This window comes from Triturus cristatus, chromosome 1_1 (assembly GCF_964204655.1).
Source record: "Triturus cristatus chromosome 1_1, aTriCri1.1, whole genome shotgun sequence".
NCBI lineage: Eukaryota > Metazoa > Chordata > Amphibia > Caudata > Salamandridae > Triturus > Triturus cristatus.
The window spans coordinates 1,311,394,563-1,311,408,574 of record NC_140579.1 but is presented as its reverse complement, the minus strand read 5'-3'; the positions used below and the strand labels follow the sequence as shown (position 1 = coordinate 1,311,408,574).

General features: G+C 39.9%; 1 long non-coding RNA gene across 1 annotated transcript in view; it reads left to right on the top strand.

The window, feature by feature from the left end:
* LOC146872020 (uncharacterized) overlaps window positions 1-13,059 on the top strand; it is a 99,076-nt gene extending 86,017 nt beyond the window's left edge. The window contains exon 3 of the long non-coding RNA XR_014959637.1: window positions 12,766-13,059. This is a non-coding gene — a long non-coding RNA (uncharacterized LOC146872020). The remainder of the gene's footprint in view (window positions 1-12,765) is intronic.
* Window positions 13,060-14,012: the final 953 nt, after the last annotated feature.

The window sequence follows — 14,012 nt, the reverse complement described above, 5'->3', positions numbered from 1 at the left end:
TGGCTCTTCTGTGGTGTTTTGTGTATTCCTTCCAGACATGGAGATAAAAGGGCCTTGAGTTGTGGCAGACTGTTCTCTCCTGAACAGGATGTCCCGGGATGAGCTTCATAGAGCAGCCTCGGGGCTTGTCCACCCACTTCCTGACTTCTAAGTCCTGCCTACACTCCCACTGACAAATGCAGCTGACAACTAGGCCTACCTGCCCTTTGTTACCATTGACAGTTTGGAGCCAAACCCAAAAAGGGGGAAGGTTAGACAAAGGGGGCATCTTCCACCCACAGATCGGCACTGGGTATAAATATGGCACCTTCAGAATCCTCATAAGAACACGATTGGATATGTGGAAGATTCAGAAGAAGGACTACCCTGTCGCATGAAGAAAGAAGACTAGACCTGTTTACCTTGAACCCAGGCTCCCCAGAAGTAACTCCAAGGTCATTTGGCTGATCTCCTGTTTGAGCTACAGGGACACAACAAGCTTCCAGAGGCCTCCCTTCAGCTACCCAGCTGACCAGCCCTTACTACACCTGCCTGGACATGCCTGAGCACTGCTGCTGGCTTCAGCTGGAGTGAGTTGTGATCCACACGAGGTACCCCGCAGGTCCTGGACCCTTGACTGGCACCAGAGTCCACTCATCCTGAGCTCAAGGAGAAACTCCAAACGTTTTAAGTTACTTGTAACCACAAACTGGACTCTTCGCACTGAATGATGACCAACCATTATACCCACAAACGCAAATCTCCAGCACCAACCTGCTCTTCATGTCAGCTCTGAGATCCAACGTCAATGGCGAAAGTCCATGCCCGAAAAAAAACTATTGTCCCCCTTGTGCTGATATTCCTAATAAATATTTCATTAACTGTTTTTATCGATCAATCTTATACTAAGATGTAAAACAAAAACAGAAGGACTCCTTTGTCATTCCTTCTATTTACACTTGTTGTTTAAAAATCACAATATTCATACACTGATTTTTATCTGTGAATCTCTGCACATGAATAACTCTTAATAAACATTTCACATATTATCAAAATCCCATACAAGCAATTAAAAAAAAACTGTAAATCAAACCAATATTTATACAAATATAATAAAAGCAAATTGTCGACATGCCATTTCGGTGGACTTGTCTTATTCTGCACCACCTTCTTCAGGACAAACTTTTATTTAAAAAAAACAGTTGGGTTCTCTCTATGGGCAGAAGTATGAAATACAACAGAAAATACTGCTAGAGGACCACCTTTTGATGCAAAAAAACTGACTAATTTATTAAACCAACAGTCAAGCCAACACTCAAACATCTAGAAAGATCCCCTTGTAGTGTTCCACAAATGAGTCATTGAACAACTATAAATTCAAATCCACTTGTCAAAGTGATACATATTAAATTAATATCCTGGATTTTTTATTATCACATTTTCTCAATCAACCCATTTGGCCATTATATTATCAATCAAGACACTCACTTGAAGTATGTTGTCTTAGCCACAAGTAATAAATCTCATTGTGGTAGGAAAACTCCCGAAGATAGATGAACCAGTAGTTACTTCAGATTCTAATCTTAATTAAAGAGAATGCATGTCGAAGTTACTGACATGTTATCAGGTTCCAGGTTCCTCAGGAGCAGTACCCTCAAGTAGCCCACCTTCCGGCAGTCCCGACTCTGCGCACAAATGTAACAGAGGATCGAGATGGCCAGACGAGGGGAAGGGAATTAGGGAGGGTACTGCGGGGAGGGAGATCTGGAACGAAGATGGTACAGTCAGTCTTGGTTATCTTTCTACTAGCAGATTATTTTAACATATCCAAAATAAAGAAACAGTGGTTACCTGAAAAGAAAAGAAATTAGCATTGTTTCTTTTTAAGCTCACTATGTTGAATACTTTGTGAGGAATTTACAATATCTAGTTCAATAGTTCGTAGAACACTTTCCAAGAACTCAGTTTTATCAGGTAAATAATGCAGCGATGATTAATATTTCTAAACGTGTCCTAGTAATCCTTTTCTTGCAGTACAAAGGAATGATTAGTCTTTCAGCAGAAAACAATGTCTATTAGTCTTTCACAGGAGAAACAAATGGTTAATGCGTTTGCTTAATTCAACCTCAAAATACAAAATGTCTTTGTGAATAATGTTAATTAAATGCGCCTTTAACTTTCAGTTTCTTAACGTGCTTCGTAGTGCAGTTTCTTATCTTCAATATCTAATTTTGTCCTCAGTTACCATTTAACCTTAAATATTTACTGCGCAGTTCACTGTTGTCAAACTTGTCTTTCACTTCTATGCACGTTTAACCGCACGTGCGTAGTAAGCCTTTGAACTCACACGGAAACAAAATTGACGTGCGTTTCCTACCTGAAAGTTGCCAAGGAACCATGAATCCAAAGCTGAACCGCTCACGTTTCTTCAATTGTAAGCGGACCAAACAGATCGGCAAAGCCACCGGAAAACTGAGTGAAGCACCCAGCAGAAAAAGCCAGGCAAAGGAACCTCCGAGCGCAGAGGAGCATCCAGCCACGAACAGACGACTTCAATAATCTGCAGTAGAAGGAAGGATGGGGCCGCTATTTATAGCTGCGGTCACGCCGTACGGGAACATCTTGAGGACAAAAGACAATTACGCTCGGCAATAATATTTCGGCATGAATTCTCTCAATTCGGTACAACGGAAAAAGACAACTAGCACAGTTTGTAAACAAGGACAGTTTGTAAACAAGGAATAAACACAGTTTTAATAAAAATGAAAAGGGTCAACAAGCACTATTTGTGAACACTAGACATTCTGCTATTTCAGCCAAGACATTCAGCGCATGTAGACTCAGCGCGTTTAGACTCATATAACACAAGATCGTGACAGTCCTCCCCATCAAAAATGGAGCCACCCCGGTTGTTAGGCTGGAGCACGGGGATGAGTTTTGTGAAATTGTCGAAGCAGGCGTGGGGCATGTATGGCATCGCGAGGTTCACAGGAATCTTCTTCAGGACCATAACCTCTCCATGATACTAAATGCCATACCTGACCATTCTTGTATTTGCTGTCTTTTATTTGCTGGATTTCATATTCTAACTGATCCCCCACCAACAGAGGAGGAGGCTTGGCGTTTATTGGCACACAAGCTGGTTTAAGTAGAGATGTGTGAAATACTGGATGCACTTTCATAGATGCTGGCAGTTGAAGTTTAAAGGCTACTGGATTTATACATTCAATTACAGTAAAGGGTCCAATAAAACGTGGATGGAAAGGACTCCGTTTCTTAAAGTGCAAGTTCTTTGTGGACAACCATACTTTATCACTTGGCTGGACCTGGTATTCTTTTTTTGTCAGCAAATTTTTTATTTGCCACTACCCAGGATGAATGTGTTTGGTTCAAATAACATCGGAGATATTGTTTAAGTACCTGATTGACACATTCAGTTTGCCCATCTGATTCAGGATGAAAGCTTGTGGATAAGTTACTTTTAATTTGTAAGGCTGAACATCAAGTTTTCCATAGTCTGGAAGTGAATTGAGATTCTCTATCAGTGGTTATAGATCGTGGTAAACCATGTAAACGTACCACATGAAATAAAAGCATATCCACCAGAGCGGCCGTTGTTGGCAAACTTTCACACGCTACAAAATGTGCCATTTTTGATAGACGATCCACAATGACTAATATTACTGTTTTGCCTTTGTCCTTCGGTAGATTTGTGATAAAATCTAAAGAGATGTCTTTCCATTTGTGTGTAGGTAAAGGAAGCAGATGTCTTTATGAGGCGAGTGATCTGTTTTAGCTCTTATGCAGGTGTCACAAGATTGTACATAAGTGATAACATCCCTTCTCCAGCTGGGTCACCAGAAATTTTGACTTACTAAGTCGAGAGTTTTAGTACAACCAGGATGACCTGCCAAAGGGTGAGTATGGCACCATAAAAGCACCTTTTGCTGTAGTTTTTTTTGTGGGACGTAGAGAAGACGTCCTTGACATGGAAGTCCATCAATCATTTGTCTTTTAATGTCTAGATTTTTCCAGCATATTATTTTATGAACCGGCATGCTCTTTCTGATTTCGGCCAAAAATTCTCCGGACATTGTTATCCCTATGATGTGTTCTTGTGGGATCATGGGTCTTGCTTCTTGTTGGTCACAGGAATTATCAGTTTCCTCATAACGAGAGAGTGAATCTGCCTTTTTATTCGCGCTACCTGGTCAGAAGGTAATGTGGAAATTGAATTCTGCAAAAAAAAGGGTCCATCGCAATTGTCGAGGAGTTAGAGCTTTAGTGCAGCGTAGAAACTGTAAATTTCGATGGTCGGTGTAAACCGTGATAGGATGACAAGATCCAAGCAGGTAGTGACGCCATTCTTTGAAGGCCAAAAGTATGGCCAAAAGCTCCTTTTCTGCTATAGTGTAATTCTTTTTTCAGGCAAGTATTTTTTTGACAGAAAGGCTACTGGATGAAGTTGTTTAGTTACATCATCTCGTTGTGACAGGATTGCTCCAATTGAGGTGTTAGAGGCATCTGCTTTGACTATGAAAGGTTTGGAAAGGTGTGGATGTTTTAGGACCAGAGCTGTCATAAAGGCTTTCTTTAAATCTTGAAAGGCGTTCTCTGAGTCAGAGGACCATTGGAACTTTTGTCCTTTTTGTAACAGCCGTGTTAGAGGTGTTGCTCGGGCAGAGAACTCTTGAATAAAGCGCTGGTAAAAATTGGCAAAGCCTAAGAATCTTTGCACGTCTTTCACAGATTGTGGTTGTGGCCAATTTTGTATTGCTTGTACCTTTTGGTCTGCCATGGTTATCCCTTGTGGTGAAAGGATAAACCCCAAAAATTCTACACGATGTACATGAAATTCACATTTTGGCAATTTACAATAAAGCCCATGCTTTCTCAAGGTGGTTAGGACTGTCTTGACATGTTGTTCATGTTCAATTGGAGAGTTGGAATATATTAGAATATCGTCTATATAGACAATAACAAATTGGTCTAGGAATTCTCTTAGGACACCATTAAGAAAAAATTGGAAAGCCGCCGGGGTGTTGCAAAGCCCAAACGGCATTACACAATACTCAAAGAGACCGTATCGAGTTCTGAAAGCAGTCTTCCACTCATCACCTGATCGAACAAGAACCAAGTGGTAAGCACCTCGTAGGTCTAATTTAGTGTATATCTTTGTTTGTTCGAACTTGATCAAGGATGACTGGAATAAGGGGTAACGGGTATCGATTTTTAACTGTGATAGAGTTTAATGCTCTATAATCAATACACGTGCGAAGAACAGCATTACTTTTCGGCACCAAAAAATGAGGAGAGGCTGCAGGTGACTTAGAGGGTCTGATAAACCCATTTTAAAGATACTTATCCAAGTAAGAACGAAGGTGTTTACTTTCGGCCTCGGTGAGAGCATATATTCTACCACACTGAATTTTTGCACCATGTTGTAACTCAATCTCACAATCGTAAGGACGATGTGGTGGTAGAGTTTCCGCGCTAGTTTCACTAAACACATCGTGAAAGGCAGCATATTGTTGGGGTAGTTCAACGTCTTGTTCTGCTGCTGTGGCTATTAGATGAGCTCCGGTTGTGGACCGCGATTCAACATCTTCCTCTTTGTTCTGGGATTTAAGCTAAGAAAGACATTCTTGGTGACACCAAGCGGAAGTAAAAGTTATGCATCTTTTGGCCCAATCTATAGTAGGGTTATGCTCGGTGAGCCATGGCATACCCAGAATAACTCCAAACTGTGGTGCATCTATAATGTCGAAACGTATTTCTTCGGAATGTTTGAGTTCTCCAGAGTAACAAATCATAGTGATGGTGATGGTGGTGTGCATAATTGGACCAGATGAAAGAACTGATCCATCTACTGCATAGACTGACTCAATTTTCTGTTTCTTGATTGTTGGGGTTTGTAGTTTGGAATAATAGCTGGAGTCGATGACATTTCCGGTAGCGCCTGAATCTACCATAACAACTACCTCTTGGTTGATTAGTCCTGATTTGACAAAGAGCACATTTAATGTTAAATGTGGAACCGAAATCTGAAGGGTGTTAGCTAGGCTCTGATCAGAGGTATCTGATAAGTCACTCGAGGAAGTCCCCTGTTTGTTGCTCGAGTAATTTAGTTTTCCTGTTTGGAAGGATTTGTTTCCATTCCTTTCTGTTCTTTGAATCCTTTAGGTCGAATCGGACACTCCCGAACAAAATGCCCTTTTTTTCCACGATATAAACACATTCCCAATTTACGACGTGTTTCTTTTTCTTCTTGAGTTAGGGGTTTACGGATTCCTCCAATCCCCAAAGCTCACTGGAATCGTAATGAACAGGATTGGTTCTTTCTCTGACATGCACTGTAGATCTAAATTCAAGTTTCTTTTTATCTCCTTTTCTTTCGGCTAAACGGTGGTCTAACCGAAGCGTTAGTGCTATTAAGTCCGCACAATCTCGAGGATGTGGATCGATAGAGGCTAGCAAATCTTTTAAATTGTCTTTAAGGCCTTGATAAAAAAATGCGGTTCTTTTTTCTTCGGGCCAATTGGTTTCTGAAATTAGTCTATTAAAATGTGTTAAATAATGTATAAGATCCTTATTACCTTGTTTTAATTCGAGGAGTTCCCGATCAGCTGAACCAGTGATAAAACGTCTGTCAAAAACCTTTTCGAATTCTTCTTTGAAATTATGCCAATTGTATAAAATCGGGTCATCTGCATTCACTAAAGGTAATGCCCACATAGCTGCATCACCACTCAGATATGAAATCAAAAAGGCGATGCGAGATTGTGCATTTGGAAACGACGTAGGTTTCACCATAAAATGTAATTGGATCTGAGTTAGAAAGGTTTGGAACTTAGTTGAATCACCTGAGAAACGCTCTGGAGGGGCCAACGGCATGGTTGGATGGAACTGTGACAGAAATTGTAGGTGTAACTGGTTCTGAAGAAGCTCCTCCACTGGAGACGGAGGGAACCGGAGTAGACTGAAGTTGCGTTTGCATGTGGGCTACTTTACTAGCCAACGTTGCTGTTTCTAAACATGCTGCAGTTAAATCTTTTTGCATGTTACCCATTTTACAAATGTCGTCTAAAGTAACCATCTTGGCGGTACTGCTCAGGAGGAACAAAAATCCGTGGGCGGATTATTCTGTCAGGTTCCAAGTTCCTCAGGAGCAGTACCCTCAAGCAGCCCACCTTCCGGCAGTCGCGACTCCGCGCACAAATGTAACAGAGGATCGAGATGGCCAGACGAGGGGAAGGGAATTAGGGAGGGTACTGCGGGGAGGGAGATCTGGAATGAAGATGGTACAGATCAGTCTTGGTCATCTTTCTACTTGCAGATTATTTTAACATATCCAATATAAAGAAACAGTGGTTACCTGAAAAGAAAAGAAATTAGCGTTGTTTCTTTTAAGCTCACTATGTTGAATACTTCGTGAGGAATTTACAATATCTAGTTTAATAGTTCGTAGAACAAAGAACTCAGTTTTATCAGGTAAATATTGCAGCGATGATTAATATTTCTAAACGTGTCCTAGTAATCCTTTTCATGCAGTACAAGGGAATGATTAGTCTTTCAGCAGAAAACAATGTCTATTAGTCTTTCACAGGAGAAACAAATGGTTCAATGCGTTTGCTTAATTCAATCTCAAAATGCGAAATGTCTTTGTGAATAATGTTAATTAAATGCGCCTTTAACTTTCAGTTTCTTAGCGTGCTTCGTAGTGCAGTTTCTTATCTTCAAAATCTAATTTTGTCCTCCGTTACCATTTAACCTTAAATATTTACTGCGCAGTTCACTGTTGGTAAACCTGTCTTTCACTTCTATGCACGTTTAACCGCACGTGCGTAGTAAGCCTTTGAACTCACACAGAAACAAAATTGACTGTACGTTTCCTACCTGAAAGTTGCCAAGGAACCATGAATCTAAACCTGAACCGCTCAAGTTTCTTCAATTGTAAGCGGACCAAAGAGATCGGCAAAGCCACCGGAAAACTGAGTGAAGCACCCAGCAGAAAAAGCCAGGCAAAGGAACCTCCGAGCGCAGAGGAGCATCCAGCCACGAACAGACGACTTCAATAATCTGCAGTAGAAGGAAGGATGGGGCCGCTATTTATAGCTGCGGTCACGCCGTACGGGAACATCTTGAGGACAAAAGACAATTACGCTCGGCAATAATATTTCGGCATGAATTCTCTCAATTCGGTACAACGGAAAAAGACAACTAGCACAGTTTGTAAACAAGGACAGTTTGTAAACAAGGAATAAACACAGTTTTAATAAAAATGAAAAGGGTCAACAAGCACTATTTGTGAACACTAGACATTCTGCTATTTCAGCCAAGACATTCAGCGCATGTAGACTCAGCGCGTTTAGACTCATATAACACAAGGCTACATGGCAGGATCGTGACACATGTATTTAAAGAAATTCGTACCTATTTTGATAAAAGGGAAACAATTCAAACAATTTGCTTACCCTTAGTAGTTCCAATTTTCACTGGTTTACACACTTTCCTTTCATCAATGAGGAAGCGTGCATTCATTTTAAAGTTTCTGGTCCTCGTATTTCAGTAATTTCCCAGAGTATTCAGTGACATATAATTTTCTGCAGCACTCTCTGTAACATTTAAATTACAGATAAGTATAGATGCGTGATATATTGCCTTTTTCTAGGAGTGTAACATTTCTAGCAAGTATATTATTAGAGGTTATCATGTAATTTACTCTGCTTCAAAGACATGCTGTTTTAAAGACATGTCCCACTCATATATGTCCCTGGTTAAGAAGACAACTCAACTTTTAATATGTATCCTAAAAATAGATACATCACTTTTTTATAACAAAAGTTCCTATGGGGATCAGCCCTCCACTTTGCTGAACCAAATAATTCACTAAACTGTATCACGCGAACTCAAAACGGTATAAATTATCACAGTATGTTACGGCGTGTCATAGCCACTTACCGCTTCTATTCTGTAAGTGTCCTCGAATGCGAGTTGTTCTGGCAAAGATCAGTTGTGGTCTGAGCGTCCTAGTTATATAAGCTCCATTTCCTGCCAAATGATCAGGTTAATTGCTTCCGGGTTCATACCAAAGGACGTGAACTCCATCATCAAAAATCTGGTGGGCATCTTAGACTGTGTTTACTTATGATCAGGTCTATTGCCTCAGATATTTAACAGTGTTGGTTTCACATCCAAATTAGACTCAGCCTGTTTATATCAACAATAAAAATGATGAGGTATTTTTGATCTTGAGATTTTAACCAAACCTCAACTCGTGTGTCGCTTAGAGTGGTTTAACCCCCAAACTACCACTAAGGCATCGCGCCGTATATCGCTGATATCAAAGGCGGCCATCTTTGAAGGTCTAGTTTGATGACCACAAATACATGTGGCTAGTCTCTACTGCTCATTCACTAATGTTAGGAGTCATAGCTTCATTAATCTGACACTTGAATTAAATTTATAAATTGTATTAGAATCAATATTATCTAGGTGGTGACAATCAGTTAATATCTGAACCTATTCATTTAAAAATATTGGCGCTCATGCGCAGTGGGGTGAGCAAACGGGAAGAAACTTTATTTTAAAATTCTCTCCCGTTCCTCCTTATTGTTCAGCCCGTAAAGATATGTTTTAAATTTACTCAGGTAGTATTGTTCCCTATATTTCCTCTTTTTATCAATGTTTCTGCCTCTTTAGGTACCAGATATTCTCTCCAGTATGCACCATTTTATATCTTCTAACCTATGGTTATATTCTAGCCAGTGTTCTGTTAGTGGTGCATTTCTTTTACCTGTCCTTAAGGCTGACCTATGTTTGTTGAGGTGTAGTCGCATTTTTGACCGGTTTCTCCGACATAGCCTTTGTGACAGGGACAGATAAGGAGGTATATCACATTTCTTGTCTTGCAGTTAAACATAGCATTAAAAGTATGTTTGATTCTATAAAGTTTTCTCTCTTTTTCTTGTATAACCAAACTACAAATCAATGCAAGAGTTACATTGGTAGTTACCTATTATTTTCTTATTATCTATACCAACCTGAGATGTTAAGTTCTCTGTAGGTATGGACAACACAATTCCTGATGGTTCTGTTCCTTCTGTATGCAAATAGAGGTTTTTCTATTGTTACTGTGTTCCTATCTGTCAAAAGGGACCAGTTTCTATTTATTAGATTCTTTATTTTATTGCTCAGACCTGAGTAGTTGGTCACGCAGACTATCCTATCCATATCAGTGCGTTTTTCCTGTCCATTGTTTTGAAAGAAAATCTCTCTAATAAAATATTTTGCCCTCTTATAGGCCTGTTTAGTGATCTTGTTAGGGCAGCCCCAACATTTTAATTTTTCTTTCAGTATCTCAGCATGTCTCTCAAAATCCATTCTATTTGTGCAGTTCCTCCCCAACGGAGAAACTGCCCATATGGTATATTGTCTTTTTGACATCTAGGATGATTGCTACCATAATGGAGAATTGTGTTCCTATCACTGGGTTTTGTGAAATGTTCTACTTCTAGAAACCCCTCTCTCGCAACAATTTTGATGTCCAAAAAAATCACAGATTGTTTGGCTCATTGTGGATGTAAAACTCAGATTCGGATCTCCACAATTCAACCACTGTATAAAGATGACCAATGTTTCTTGGTTGCCTTGTCAAACAAAAAACACATCATCAATGAAGCGCGACCAGTGTAGAACATTCTCATAGAATGGTGCTGCTTCATTGAAGATGTGCCTCTGTTCAAAGGCTCCGACATATAAACATGCCAAGCTGGGAGCACAGGTAGCTTGTTAATCAAATAGTCCTTATAGCCCACTATATCTTCTTGTATTTCCTCTTGTTTGCGTTTAGATTCTTCTAGGGTTGTACTCTCTTTTAACTGTGCTTCTATTTTTTTCTATTTCCCTTTTCTCTATAATAATTACTTCCTGTGCTGTTTCAATGATTAGAAGCATCCAGTCCCGCTGCTTGGTATCAAGGTCCAGTGTTCTTTAAATTTCTCATTTGTAACAAATAGACCGGGTTCATTATTCACTTGTAGCCCTATCTCTATAATACCCTTTTTACAATACTCTATCAAGAAAATCAGACTGGAGTTCTGTACGAATTACTTTCTTCTTTAAATTCCACACTGTGTTCCATTTTTCAGAGTTCTTATCCGATATCGTGAGAGTACTAATGGTTTTAGAGTTACCACCTATGGGGCAGATTTATGTTTGACTTGCGCCTCATTTACGCCGCCGTTGCGTCACTTTTGTGACGCAGCAGCGGCGCAAATCCTGCGCCATGGTGCGGGGTATTTACAACGTGACGCATCTGGGAGATGCGTCACGTTGTAAAGCCCTGCGCCACATGTAGGCGTTCCAGGGCAGGTGGGGGCGTTCCGGCGCAGGAACGCCTCCTAAAAGTGGCTGAGTGAAATCTACAAGATTTCACTCAGTCACTTTTGAGCCCATGCTGCATCAAAACCCTGCGCCTGCTTGAAGCAGGCGTAAGGATTGACGCAGCATTGTGCAGATAGGGCACCCCAGAGCCTTGCTGGAGCTGTGTCGCGCTTGCGACGCAACTCCAGCAATGCGCCACTTTTACGGCACAGATGCGTGACGCATCTGTGCCGTTTTTGCCCCATGGTGCGCCGCATTATAAATGCGGCGCATCCATGATGGCGGAGCTGGGGCGCAAAATAACTGGCGCATCCCTGCTGATATGCAGGGATGCGTCAGTTATTATAAATATGCCCCTTAGATTTTATTGAATTGGTCTTCAGAAAAGCAAAATGTTTTCAAAGTATCCATTTGATATTACTCAAAACACTTTCAGCTGACAAGCTGTACATAAACTTTAAAAATAATAAAGAGTAACCCTTCAAATGAGCAAAGGAAACTGGGTTCAAATAACTGAAAAAAACTATCGTCCCCCTTGTGCTGATTCAATCAATCTTGTGGAACACCCCTATTGTTCTTCTATTATCACATTCATGCATACATACTCAAAATGCATAAAATCCTCCTTTATTAAAAAGTGTTCGTTTTATATTCATGTAACGCTGAATCACAATAATTGATATTTATATACAGAACCACAGACTCAATGTCAATATTCCAAATAAATAGTTCAGAAAACATTTTCATCGATCAATCTTATACTAAGATGTAAAACAAAAACCGAAGGCCTCCTTTGTCATTCCTCCTATTTACACTTGTTGCTTAAAAATCACAATATTCATACGCTGATTTTTATCTGTGAATGTCTGCGCACCAATAACTCTTAATAAACATTTCACATATTATCAAAATCCCATACAAGCAATTTGGTTCTCTCTATGGCAGAAGTATAAAATACAACAGAAAATACTGTTGGAGGACCACCTATTGATGCAAAAAACAGGACTATTTTATAAAACCAAAACTTAAGCCAACACTCAAATATCTAAAAAGATCCCCTTGTAGTGTTCCAAAAATGAGTCATTGAACTACTATAAATTCAAATACACTTGTCAAAGTGATACATATTTTCTCATTCAACCCATTTGGCCACTATATTATAAATCAAGACACTCACTTGAAGTGTGTTGTCTTAGTCACAAGTAATAAATCTCATTGTGGTAGGAAAACTCCAGGAGATATAGGTACCAGTAGTTACTTCCGATTATAATCTAAATTAAAGAGAATGCATGTCGAAGTTACTGAAATGTATTTTAAGAAATTCGTACCTATTTTGATAAAAGGCAAACAATTCTAACAATTTGCTTACCCTTATTATATCCAATTTTCACTGGTTTACAGTCCATGGCCACCACCAACGTGAGCTCCAGTGATGACAACTCTTCGCCCCAGAGAACGCCCGCCCATGATGCCCCTCGCGCCAGTAATTAACTCCTTTTGGCTACTCCAATGTGACCTTTCACCTGCAGCTCCACACCTGGACTTAGACTCGAGAAGATAAAACTCTTCAACGTGATAAACTTGGTCCCTGTATCTGACCGGTGCTCCAATGCAGTCGGCCTGAACTATCCATGATTGGTGCTTTGTGAATTTTGGTGCTATTTTCACCAGAAGCTAAAAACAAATATAACTCTTGTTCTACAGATTGGATGTTTGTCATTTTGGTGTCATTTTGCTTTTTATTAAAATACAATCTATATTTCTCTGTTGGTTTGGAATTTTTCTTGTGCTTTGTTTTAACTTTTTTACTGTTTGAGTGCTGCATAAATACTATACACATTGCCTCTAAGTTAAGCCAGACTGATTTTGCACCATGCAACCAGAGGGTTACGTAAAGGATAATTTAGTGACTTTTGTGGTTCACCCTGACAAGGATTGTGTTCATTATTTGAGTTGGTTTCCACCCACAAATGGCACATTTCCAACACTCTCCTATTATCTGTTCTATCAATACCAGTACACCCAGATGAAGACATTCCAACCCAATTGCTTGCAAGGAACTGCAGAGTTTCTTATAGCTCCAAAGTCTCTGGAGTCATCTTTAGCACATGATCTCATGAGAGTTCTCCTTATTAGCAATGGGGGTAAGATGTGCACGTTTGTAAAATGATAATCAATTGTATTTCAAAGCCTGCAATGTCAAAGTTAAATGGCATCCTAGTAACTGTCTATCTACCATCTAAACATGATTGTCAAATTTATATGTGAAGTTTAACCCTACCAACACCCCATTTAGCCTCATGCCAGCAAACAAGCCAAGGACTGTCTCACTACCATGCAATGGGACAAATTCACCCTTTGACTCAGCTTAAACATGTATTCTCTTAGCTTTATATTGATCCTGACCACTTTTTCAAAATTCACATATCAAGACAACAAAGACAGAATGGTAGCACATCGTCCGACTTCCTAAATTCAAATCCTATCTCTAAAGCAGATTTTATAACCACTGGACAAGCCTTGGTCCTCACCCAAATAAACAGCAGCAACAACCTGCTTCTAGGAATCCCAGATTCACCTTGTGCACCAATGAAGTGCATCTTTAATAATGTTGCTCTCCTCATCAGTGCCCTTCAAGATATGATATA